The sequence below is a fragment of the Chrysochloris asiatica genome, unplaced genomic scaffold (genome assembly GCF_000296735.1).
Source record: "Chrysochloris asiatica unplaced genomic scaffold, ChrAsi1.0 scaffold00055, whole genome shotgun sequence".
Classification (NCBI taxonomy): domain Eukaryota; kingdom Metazoa; phylum Chordata; class Mammalia; order Afrosoricida; family Chrysochloridae; genus Chrysochloris; species Chrysochloris asiatica.
In genome coordinates, this window is record NW_006408573.1 from 1,896,322 (window position 1) to 1,907,236 (window position 10,915).

At 42.1% G+C, this 10,915-nt stretch overlaps 1 protein-coding gene and 1 pseudogene across 1 annotated transcript in view; both read right to left on the minus strand.

Moving 5' to 3' along the window:
• Nucleotides 1–10,915, minus strand: part of RPGRIP1L (RPGRIP1-like) — a 198,812-nt gene that overhangs the window by 67,041 nt on the left and 120,856 nt on the right. The window lies entirely within an intron of this gene.
• On the minus strand, nt 2,628–3,021 carry LOC102812653 (annotated as a pseudogene).

A 10,915-nucleotide genomic window follows, 5' to 3' on the forward strand; every position in this document is an offset into this window, starting at 1 on the left:
CAGGATTGTATCAAGATTGCCATCAAAATTTAAAGAGACAGTATAGACATAAAACCAAACGGCCACCACTCGTCTGTCTGTCGTGCTGTGGTGGTTTGAGTTGCTGTGATTCTGAGGGCTATGCCACCAGTGTTGTTGTTGTTAGGTGCCATCAAGTCGGTACTGACTCATAGTGACCCTGTGCACAATAGAATGAATGTACACTGTCTGGTGCTATCCCATCCTCACAACCACTGCTATGCTTATGAAAGACCCAAAAAGACCCCAACCAGAAAAATTCCCTTTTAAAAGAGTCAGTCTCCCTTCCCTAAAGAAATTCCTTCCCCATACCGAAATCCACCCTAACCCCCCAGTAGCCGTTAGAATCTACTAGTAACCATTAGAATCCACCCTGTCAAAACCTCTCACGTCAGCAACCTCCCCCTAGATAAGGGCAAATCAGAGCAACCTCCCCTAGATAAGAGCCAATCAGCTTGAAGGATACACCTCCCCAACTGCCTATAAAAAGGCCTGCGTGCCTGCTTTCGGGGTCTCCATCTGCTTGGATGGTTGACCCACAGCATGCTGTGTTTTTGAGATCAATAAAGCCTTCTGCTGATTGCATACGTGTGAGAGAGTATTTCGTGGGGGACATGAAAACGGGCACAACACTTAAGCCCACTACTGCTGTCACTGGGCCAATCCATCTCGCTGGGAGTCTTTCTCTTTTTTACCGACCTCCATTTTACTAAGCATGATGTCCTTCTCCAGGGACTGGCTCCTGACAACATGCCCGAAGTCTGAGACACAAAGTCTAGCTATCCTGGTTTCTAAGAAGTATTCTGGGTCTAATTCTTCCAACACATATTTGTTCTTCTGGCAGTCCACGTTTTTGTTGTTGTGAAGTGACACTGAGTGAATTCTGACTTATAGTGACCCCGTATAGAGTTTCCATGGGGTGGGTGATGAGCTTGAACAGCCACTTTTGAGGTTCAAACTGACCTTGCAGTCCAGCGCATTAACCTACTCTTTTCCAAAATCATAACTCAAATGCATCAATTCTATCATCTTCCTTATTCATTTTCCAACTTTCATATGCATATGAAGTTACTGAAAATACCATGGCTTGGGTCAGGTGCACCTTAGTCCTCAAACTGACATTTTAACTCTTCAACACTTTAAAAAGGTCTTGTGCAGCACATATGCCTAGTGCAATAATCATTTGATTTCTTGACTGCTGCTTCCATGAGTGCTGATGGTGGTGGATTCAAGCAAAATGAAGTCTTGGACAACTTCAGTCTTTTCTACATCTGTCACAATGTTATTTATTGCTCCAGTGGTAAGGATTTTTGTTTTCTTTATACTGAGGTGCAACCCATACTGAAGGCTGTCATCTTTGGTCTTCATCAATAAGTATTTTGATTCCTCTTTGCTTTCAGCAATCAAGGTTGTATTATCTGCATATCACGGCGTGTTAATGAGTCTTCCTCCAATCCTAATGCCACAATCTTCATATAATCCAGCTTCTTGGATTATTTGTTCAGCACATAGATTAAATAAGTATGGTGAAAGAATACAACCCTGGCGCATACCTTTCCTGATTTTGAGGCTATCTCTAAATTTACTTGGGGTATATTCAAAGTTCTACTTTGGCTCTAGATTTTTTTCAACTTCAACCTGAACTATAAAAGAGCAATTGATGGTCTGTTCCACAGTCTACCCCTGGCCTTATTTTGGTAAAAGCTTTAATGCTATGGAGCTTTTCCACCATTGTTCTCCACAGATGCAGTCAATATGATTTCTGTTTTCTATCATAGAACTTGGTACTCTGTAAGAAAACGAGAGTCTAAATGAAAATGGAAGGTGATGCTCTATGTCTATACCCTCTAAGTGTTCAACTTTTAATGGGGTGAGTTCTAAGTTAACAATAGTTGGTTCAAACAATCAAACTCAATATTGGTATTCATATGTAAGTGGGGTGGAATATTGTGTGACCTTGAGTGGATTCTGACCCACAGTGAGTGACCCTTGTTGTTGTTATGTGCTGTGGAGTCGGAACTGACTCATAGCGACCCTGTACAGGGTTTCCGAGGCTGTAAATCTTTCGGGAGCAGAAAGCCTCATCTTTCTCCTGCAAAACAGCTGGTAGTTTTGAACTGCTGTCCCTGAGGTTCACAGCCCGATTCGTAACCACTATGCTACCAGAGCTACAGGACACAGTAAAACTGCCCTATAGGGTTCTCTAGTCTGCAATCTTGATGGGAACATAGCATCAGGTCTTTTTCCCACATGGAGCAAGCGATGGGATTAAGCAGCAGGTTTTCTGGTTATCAGCTAACAGTTTAACCACTGCACCAACAACGCTCCTTCTAGGGTGGGGATGAATATTGATCAGTACTTCATACACCTTTCCTTCTTCAGGCTAGCCATAGGCAGAGTCACACAATAGACTCAATAGAAGTCTCAATCCATCGAGGGTTCTCACCTTGACCTCACACTCACTCCTAATGCTTCTTCTTACTAGAAATCATATGCATTCTTGACATAAGTTTGGACAGAAAAGCTTTAGATTGTAAAAGTTGTCCTTAGGGGAAAATAAGAGTCAATAGAAAGGTCATGCTCCAGAAACTGAGAACCAAGTTTATTTCTCATTGCTTGCATTTGAAATTTTCTTCAACGACATCCTTGTCCTGAGTCTTTGCCATTGTCCTTAACAACCATACAACTGCAGCAACCACTTTATGAGGTTTTCCCTATCTGTCAGTTTTGCAGAGGCCTACCCACTCCCCTAACCTCTTATTATCATCAACCTTAATCAGGATGATTTGGTGTTCAGCACAAAGGGCTGCTACTAACTTGACACACATAGGCTCATCCCAGTTGGTTGCAAAACACAAAGACGGGCTTGGCGTTTGTCTAAGGCTTTGGCAGCGTCGTAAGTTCCACGTGCTACGCCATCATGACGATGGAAGTCTTCAGTACCTCTTGTAAAGCAGTGTTGATGTCCTTTACATCTCCAGCAGCAATGCCTTCGTTGGCCAAAGTGGTGGGTTATGGGTGGAGCCGAGTTTTGACTGCACCCAGGTCTCCCCCTCTGCACAATTTGGTGGTGGCAACAAGGAAAGAATCATAATAACAAATATATATTTTAAATTAATTTAATTGAGTTTCAGTCTTGGGAGGGGGGTTTGTCCTGAAGGGACTTGAGTGTTTGTCTTGATGGCTTCCCTGCGAACAGCTTGCTTATTCTTATGTAGCCAATCAGACTGCCATTTTGTTTTGGGTTTTTCCTGCTAATCTTTCTGTTGCTCTAGCTATTCCAGGCTGGTCTGCTTGTCCTTTCTAGTGGGAATGTCCCACCTCAGAAGGTTCTGGATGGGACTCAGGATTCCACCTAAGGTCCTATACTCTGCAAAGGCTCTGCAAGAGGACTATTTCACAGGGCAAGTTCTAGAACCCCTTTTAGGTATTCCAGTCAGTTATAGGCCGAAGACGGGCTGACAAGCTTTCTGTAATCATGTTTCCCGACATTCCTTTCGATCCCACTCAAGTGTCTATTTTACAATAGTAGGCAAGGGAAACCAGTATCCATGACAGTCAAGCATCTTAGTATTATCCCCTTCTTTGTTTTTAACAAACAAAACAAACTCAGTTTTCATCACTGGCAGTAACCTATCTTTTCTAACATGTTTTGTTTAAAGGTGCTACTTTGAACAAATGATATAATGCTGAAAACAGTGATAAGGTTAAAATGCTTATTTATCACATACTGTCATGGACTCTCTTATTTGTTGTCTCTGTAATGGTGAGTCAATTACTGAAGTTGTTACCACATGCTTGAAAGCAGTGATATGGAATACTTTTCCAGTCTTAATACACCTGAGTGGTATGACACATATTCATCACTTATGGTGGCTTACTGAGGCAGTAACGTGAAGTAAGGAGAAATTTTTAAAATTACTCTCAGTTTCCAGTGATTTTGATATGCGAGTCCACTGTCACCATCATTGAGAACAGCTGTTGTATACCATGATTCTCAACTTTGCACATTAGAATCCTCAGGGGAGCTCTAAACACAGTTCTGAATGAATTGGTTTGGTTGGCGCCTGGGCACTGGCATTTAAAAAATGTTCCCTAGGTGATTGGAGAAGAATATTGAAGGTACCATGGGCTGCCAAAAGAACCAATAGATCTATTTTGGAAGAAGTACAACCAGAGTACTCCTTGCAGGCCAAGATGGCCAAACTTTGTCTCTCATACTTTTGGACATATTGTCAGGAGGGACCAGTCACTGGAGAAGGATATCATGTTTGGTAAGGTGGAGGGTCAGAGATAAAGAGGAAGACCCCCAATGAGATGGACTGACCAAGTGGCAGCATCGATGGACTCAAGCATGGCAACAACAGTGAGGTTGGCCCAGGATCGGGCAGTGTTTCGTTCTGCTGTGCATAAGGTTGCTATGAGTCGGTACCAACTTGATGGCACCTAACAAGAAGAAGAAGGTGATTATAATATTCAGCCAGGCAAGGGTGAGAAGTACTACTTTCCTCTGAAGTTAATAGTTCTCCAACTTTAGCAGATACCAAGAGTCACCTGAAAGTTTTGATAAACTTTAGACTGCCGAGCTCCACCCTCTCAGAGTTTCTGACTCATTAGGTCTGGGAGAGCCTGAGCTTGCATCTCCAAAAACCTCTGCTGGTATCAGGGCCACACTTTGAGGACAACTGTTTTAAACCCAAAATGATACCATTCTATGTCTGCTGACTCAAGATAATAACAGAATTTACTGATCTTTGTTGTTGTTGAGTGTGGTTGAGTTGGTTCCGACTCATAGTGGTCCTGTGTGGTGTTTACAAGGAGTGGCTGGTAGGTTTCAACAGCTGACCTTGTGGTTAACCGTCCAGTGCTTTTTCTACAACACCACACCAGGACTCCCAACTGATGTTTAGGTACTATTTAATATTTTAGTACACGTTATGAATTGAATTATGTCCCCTAAAAATGTTGTTGTTGTTAGGTGCCATCAAGCAGGTCCTCGACTCATGGTGACCTTGTGCACAACAGAAGAGAAACACTGTCTAGTCCTGTGCCATCCTCACAGCCATTGCTACACCTGAGCCCAAGCTGCTGCCACTGTGCCAATCCATCTTGTTGGGGGCTTCCTCTTTTTTGCTGACCCTTCATTTTACTTTGCATGATATCCTTGGTGGTTCAAGCTCATCGGCCACTCCTTGGAAACCTTATTTAGGGTCAATATGGGTCAGAACTGACTCAATGGCACTTAACAACAAGACATAATTTGGTATTGAGGGTGGGGTGTTCCTCTTACAAATACCTAAAATGTAGAAGCAGTTTTGGAATTGGGTAATAAATAGAGGCTGGAAGTATTTTAAGGTGCCTAGGATAAGGACTAAGGAGCTCTGGTAGCGTAGTGGTTACGAATCGGGCTGCGAACCGCAAGGTCAGCAGTTCGAAACTATCAGCTGCTCCACGGGAGAAAGATGAGGCTTTCTGCTCCCGTAAAGAGTTACAGCCTCGGAAACCCTGTACAGGGTCGCTATGAGTCGGAACCGACTCCACGGTACTTAACAACAACAACAAGGATAAGGACTGGTGTGGTGCTATGGGATAAGCACTTTACTGCAAGGGCTGTTTGAACTACAAGGGTGACAGTTCAAACCCACCAGTGGCAACTCAGAAACCCTATACAAGTTTGCTATGAGTCAGAACTGACTTGATGGCACTAAAACAACACCAGGATAAGGACTGGACAGCTAACTGCAAGGCTGACAGTTCAACCCCACTAGCTGTCCTTCAGGAACCCTTTACAGGGTTACTATGAGTTGGAACTAACTCAATGGTACTAAACAACAATAATACTAAAAACCTAGATGGACTTGAAGACTCCGTCTAGAATAATGGATGTCAAAGGCAATTCTGGTGAGGGCTCAGAAAAAATGAGGAGAATTAAAGAGAAAGTATCATTTTAGAGAGCACACATGGTGTCACCAACAGAATGTTGTAAGAAATATGCATGTTTAATGTGTTTTGTGAAGCTTAAAACAAAAGATGAATATATAATTGTTTTTAAAAGGAGGAAGGGTAATGCTTTTTGTTCAGTGGCAAAGCACTTGTCTGAATTATGTTGAAAATATTTGGTAGAAGGTAGAACTTGGTGAAGATAGATTTCTATGCAGGATTTATGTTTTCTCCTTGATGTTTATAGTAAAATTAAAGAAGAGATGAACTTAAAAATGAACTGTGCAAAATGAAAACAGAACTTAAAGATTTTGAAAATTCTGTTGTAGAAACTAAGGACATTTGTGCTAGAATACTCACCAAAACATGGTTATACAATCTTTTCTTAAAGAGATTAGGCCTCCGACTGATGGATCAGACCAACTGACAACACAGTGGAAAACCATCAGATTACACAGGAAGGGACAGAAATGAATGAAAGGAGAAAACACTGTCTGCTTCTTGGAATTCCACTGGAGTTTCATCTGTTGTTCTCCAGAAAAGATCCACCCCTGGGACACTTTGGAGATCAGCAGGACCATGGAAGGAGCAAGTGAAACAGAGGTGCCTCAGCCTCAAAGGGGGGGCCACTGCCTCTGGGGTCTGGAAGGGTGGGGCCATGGCCTCTGTGGTAAGAGGGGGGGCCACGGCCTCTGGGGTCTGGAAGGGTGGGGCCATGGCATCTGTGGTAAGGAGGGGGGGCCACGGCCTCTGGGGTCTGGAAGGGTGGGGCCACAGCCTCTGGGGTCTGGAAGGGTTGGGCCACGGCCTCTGGGGTAAGGAGGGGGGGCCCACGGCCTCTGGGGTCTGGAAGGGTGGGGCCATGGCCTCTGGGATCTGGAGGGGGTGGACACAGCCTCTGGAGTCTGGAAGGGGGGGTACCATGGCCTCCTAGCTTTTAGAGTCAGATCTTCAGCAACTGAGTTCGAGATATGGGGCTGCCATTCAGTTTACCCAAGAGGCTGGAGCACTTCTGAGGGTCAGGTTTGGCACATGGTCACAGTTTCCTGACCCCACTCTAAGTCATGCCCCAGAGATACTTGCCGTTAAAAGTTTGTTGTGTATCTTTCCAGTAAATTCCTTTGCTTACAGAACCCCATATGTTGTATCTATGTTACTGTTGTTGTTAAATGCTGTGGAGTCGGAGCTGACTCCTTGTGGCCCTGTACAGGGTTTCTGAAGAAGGGCTAGTGGGTTTGAGCCACTGACTTTGTGGTTAGCAGTCCAGTACTTAACCTATCCGTAGCAAAGAGCAAGAAGAGATGCAAATAATGTCTGCACTGAAGAGGCCACTGATCTTTCTGCTTGTTGTGATTCGCCAGTCTCCCTTGAGGGCCCTTAGGGAATCTGTGCCTTGACGCATAAGAACTAAGCGGTGTATCAATTAAATGCTAAAATTAGAAATAATATAAAAGGGGGATTGCTAAGTCTTTTATTAAATGTGGAAACTGATGCAAATTCCTAGATTTGATATCTATTTTGAGAATCTGAAACAAGGCTTTTTGATCAATGTATTATACATCAAATTGATACTGTTAACTTCAGATTATTCAATTTAATAAAATATTTATAGAGAAATGTCCAAAGTTTTACATTTCTCAGTCACTAATTCTCATGCCTAGAAGCTTCTTAGTAAAAGCGCTGTCATCAGCTGACAGAACCTGACAAGCCAGCAAGGCCCAATTACACCGGCCCTCTGTGGCCTTTGATGTCCTGGAAAGAGAGAGAGATAGGGGCAAATTGGGTAGCACATTATGTTAATGATTTGATTTAATCCAGCCACTAAACTTTATGTAGCCTGTTTAAAAGGATGCTAACACTAATTACACCACTTTGGAAAGGAAAGGAGGGGACAAGCATTTCATATCGACAAATTGAAGCTCATAAATGTTGTAAATGAAATGAAACAAAATGAAGTAATCTGTGATTAATTATACATCACAGACATAAAGAAAAGAGAACCAACTAAGATGTTTAAGACCTGGGAAATATCTGTTCGATTCTTTCTAAGGAACAACATCACTAAGAAATAAGAAACAACTAGGAAATGTCAGATTCTGTAACATTAAAACAAATGGAATGATCTTAACTAGCTTATACAGTACACTAGATAATCTGAATTCACAGTATAATTGACACAAATCATATTTATCTGGGACACTACTTCTATTCTTAGAGTCCTGGTATGGCACTGCAAGGTTGGTTTGAACCGCAAGGTCGGTGGTTCAATTGACCCTATACAGGATCACTATGAATCGGAACTGAATGGATGGCACTTAACAACAACTACTACTTCAATTCCTATTTAGGATTCCTGGTATGGCGCTATAGGACTAGCACTGGACTTCGAATCACAAGGTCAGCAGTTCAAACCCACCAGCTACTCCTTGGAAACCCAATATAGTGTTGCTTTGAGTTGGAGCTGACTTGATGACGATAACAACAACCACGTTCCTACTTATGTAAGATGATCAGGTACCAGTTTTGTGTTGTTGTTTTTTTAACCTATAAGATGGTGATAAAAATCGGGCTGCAAACTGCAAGGTCAACAATTCGAAACTACCAGCTGTTCTGTGGGAGAAAGATAAGGCTTTTTGCTCCTGTAAAGATTTACAGCCTCAGAAACCCTGTTCAGGGTCGCTATGGGTCAGAACCGACTCCACAGCACTTAACAACAACAACAATGGAGCTCTGGTAGTATAGTGGTTACGAATCGGGCTGCGAACCGCAAGGTCAGAAGTTCTAAACAACCAGCTGTTCCGTGGGCGAAAGATGAGGCTTTCTACTCCTGTAAAGATTTACAGCCTCGGAAACCCTGTACAGGGTCGCTGTGAGTCAGTTCCAACTCCACAGCACATGACCACCACCAATATATATGTATATATTTATGTGTGTGTACATATATGTATGCCTACAGAAAGTAAAAATGATGATTGGTGCATCTGGGTAAAGGGTATACTTAGATTGTTTTTTCACAAATTTTGTAAGAAAAAGGTTCTATGATTTGCTATAGTAGCACATAAGAAAACTTGGTATAATCACTAGAAAATGCTATATTTCACCATTATGATCATCTTCTGTGTTTTTCCCCCATGTTTACAGATTATACCATTTTACTTGAATTGGTATGCACTTTAGATTTCATGTCGGTACCTTTTACTAAGAGTAGACATTTTAGAAGCACATGGGAGCTGATTAATGGCTACTGACGCATTAAGCTTTGCTTAGAGCAGTTGCTTTCTTTAAATGTTCACATATTTAAGAAAGCATTTGTATCCATGGCAGGAAATCAAATTTTGGAATGGTATTTCAGGATGTATTAGATTATAGCAGAAGTAACAAAAATTACTTTCTCTGAAATAACAAGAAAAAAAAAAATCCCTGTTTATTCTGAAGGGAAAAACTCTGTGTGTATGTTGGTGGTTGTGGTAGTTGTGGACTGGCTAGTTGGTTCCAACTCACTGAGATGCATACAGGGAGTCTGAGGCCGTAAATCTTCACAAGAGCAGAAAGCTTCATCTTTCTCCCATGTAGTGTCTGGTAGATTCGAACTATGGACCTTGAGGTTAGCAGCACAACTTGTAACCCACTAGGCCACCAGGGCTCCTTATTTGTATATTGTTGTTGTTATTGTTAAGTGCTGTTGAGTCGGTTCTAATTCATAGTGACCTGGTCTAGGGTTTCCAAGGAGCGGCTGGTGGGTTTGAACTGCTAACTCTTCAATTCAAACTGACCTTGCAGTCCAGTGCATTAGCCTACAGCACCACACCGGGACTGTATTTGTATATTGTTGCTGTTGCTAAGTGCTGTCAAGTTGGTTCCAACTCATAGCGACATTGTATAGGATTTCTGAGGAGCAGCTGATGAGTTTGAACTGTCAACCTTGAGGTTCAAACCAATCTTTCAGTTGAGTGCTTACTCTACGACACCACACCAGGACTCCATTTGTATATTAGACCTAGACAAATATTTTCTAGGAATGGGACTTTCTTACACTAAACTTATTTGTTAAATCTAAGTTCCTTATTCTTTCTTAGTTAAAGGCAGCAAACAACTTCACTGAATTGCCAGCAATGTTGCTAGCATGAGGCCTAGTCCCCTCGTGTAACATATGGCTGTGTTGTAAGTCAGAGACAGATTTCTTACTCTTGGTACTTTGGAGCTTCTGGGCCAGATAATTCTTTGTTGTGTGTCCTATGTGTTGCAGGATGTTTAGCAGCAACCCGGCATCGATGCTATTAGTAATGCCCTCCGAGTGTGATAACCAAAATTGCCAAGTGGCTTCAAGAACAAAACTGTCCCCAGTTGAGAATCACTGGTCTAACTAAGGTGGTACAAGTTAGATAACATTTCTCCTTATACTGAAAGTTACTTTTAGATGATGAAGAGCATATTTAGAAAAGAAGGTTAAATACTGAATTGCCTTTCTAGGATCCAAAGAGTAAAATACAAAATGCTTAGCATTTACACTGTACCAAGGACTTCTCTCCCTTCCTACTTTACAGAAAGCCAGCCCTAGTTAGTGAACCTTCTTGACTTGTGAAACACATGATGTGTGTCCCTCCCTGGATGACAAAAGGACACGATTTTCTCCCTGCTAAAGAAAAGCTAAAGCAAATGGAAGAATTGAAGAGGTCCAAGAGCTGAACAGAAAATTTCAAAGATGAGCACGAGAAGATAAAACCAAATACTATAATAAAATATGCAATGATTTAGAGTTGGATAACCAAAAGGGAAGAACACGGACAGCATTTCTCAAGCTGGGTGAACTAAAGAAAAAATTCAAGCCTTGACTTTAGTTATTGAAAGATTCTCTGGGCAAATTATTGGATGATGCAGAGGGCATAAAGAAAAGATGGAAGGAATACACAGAGTCATTGTACCAAAAGGAAATGGTTAATGTTCAACCATTTCAAGA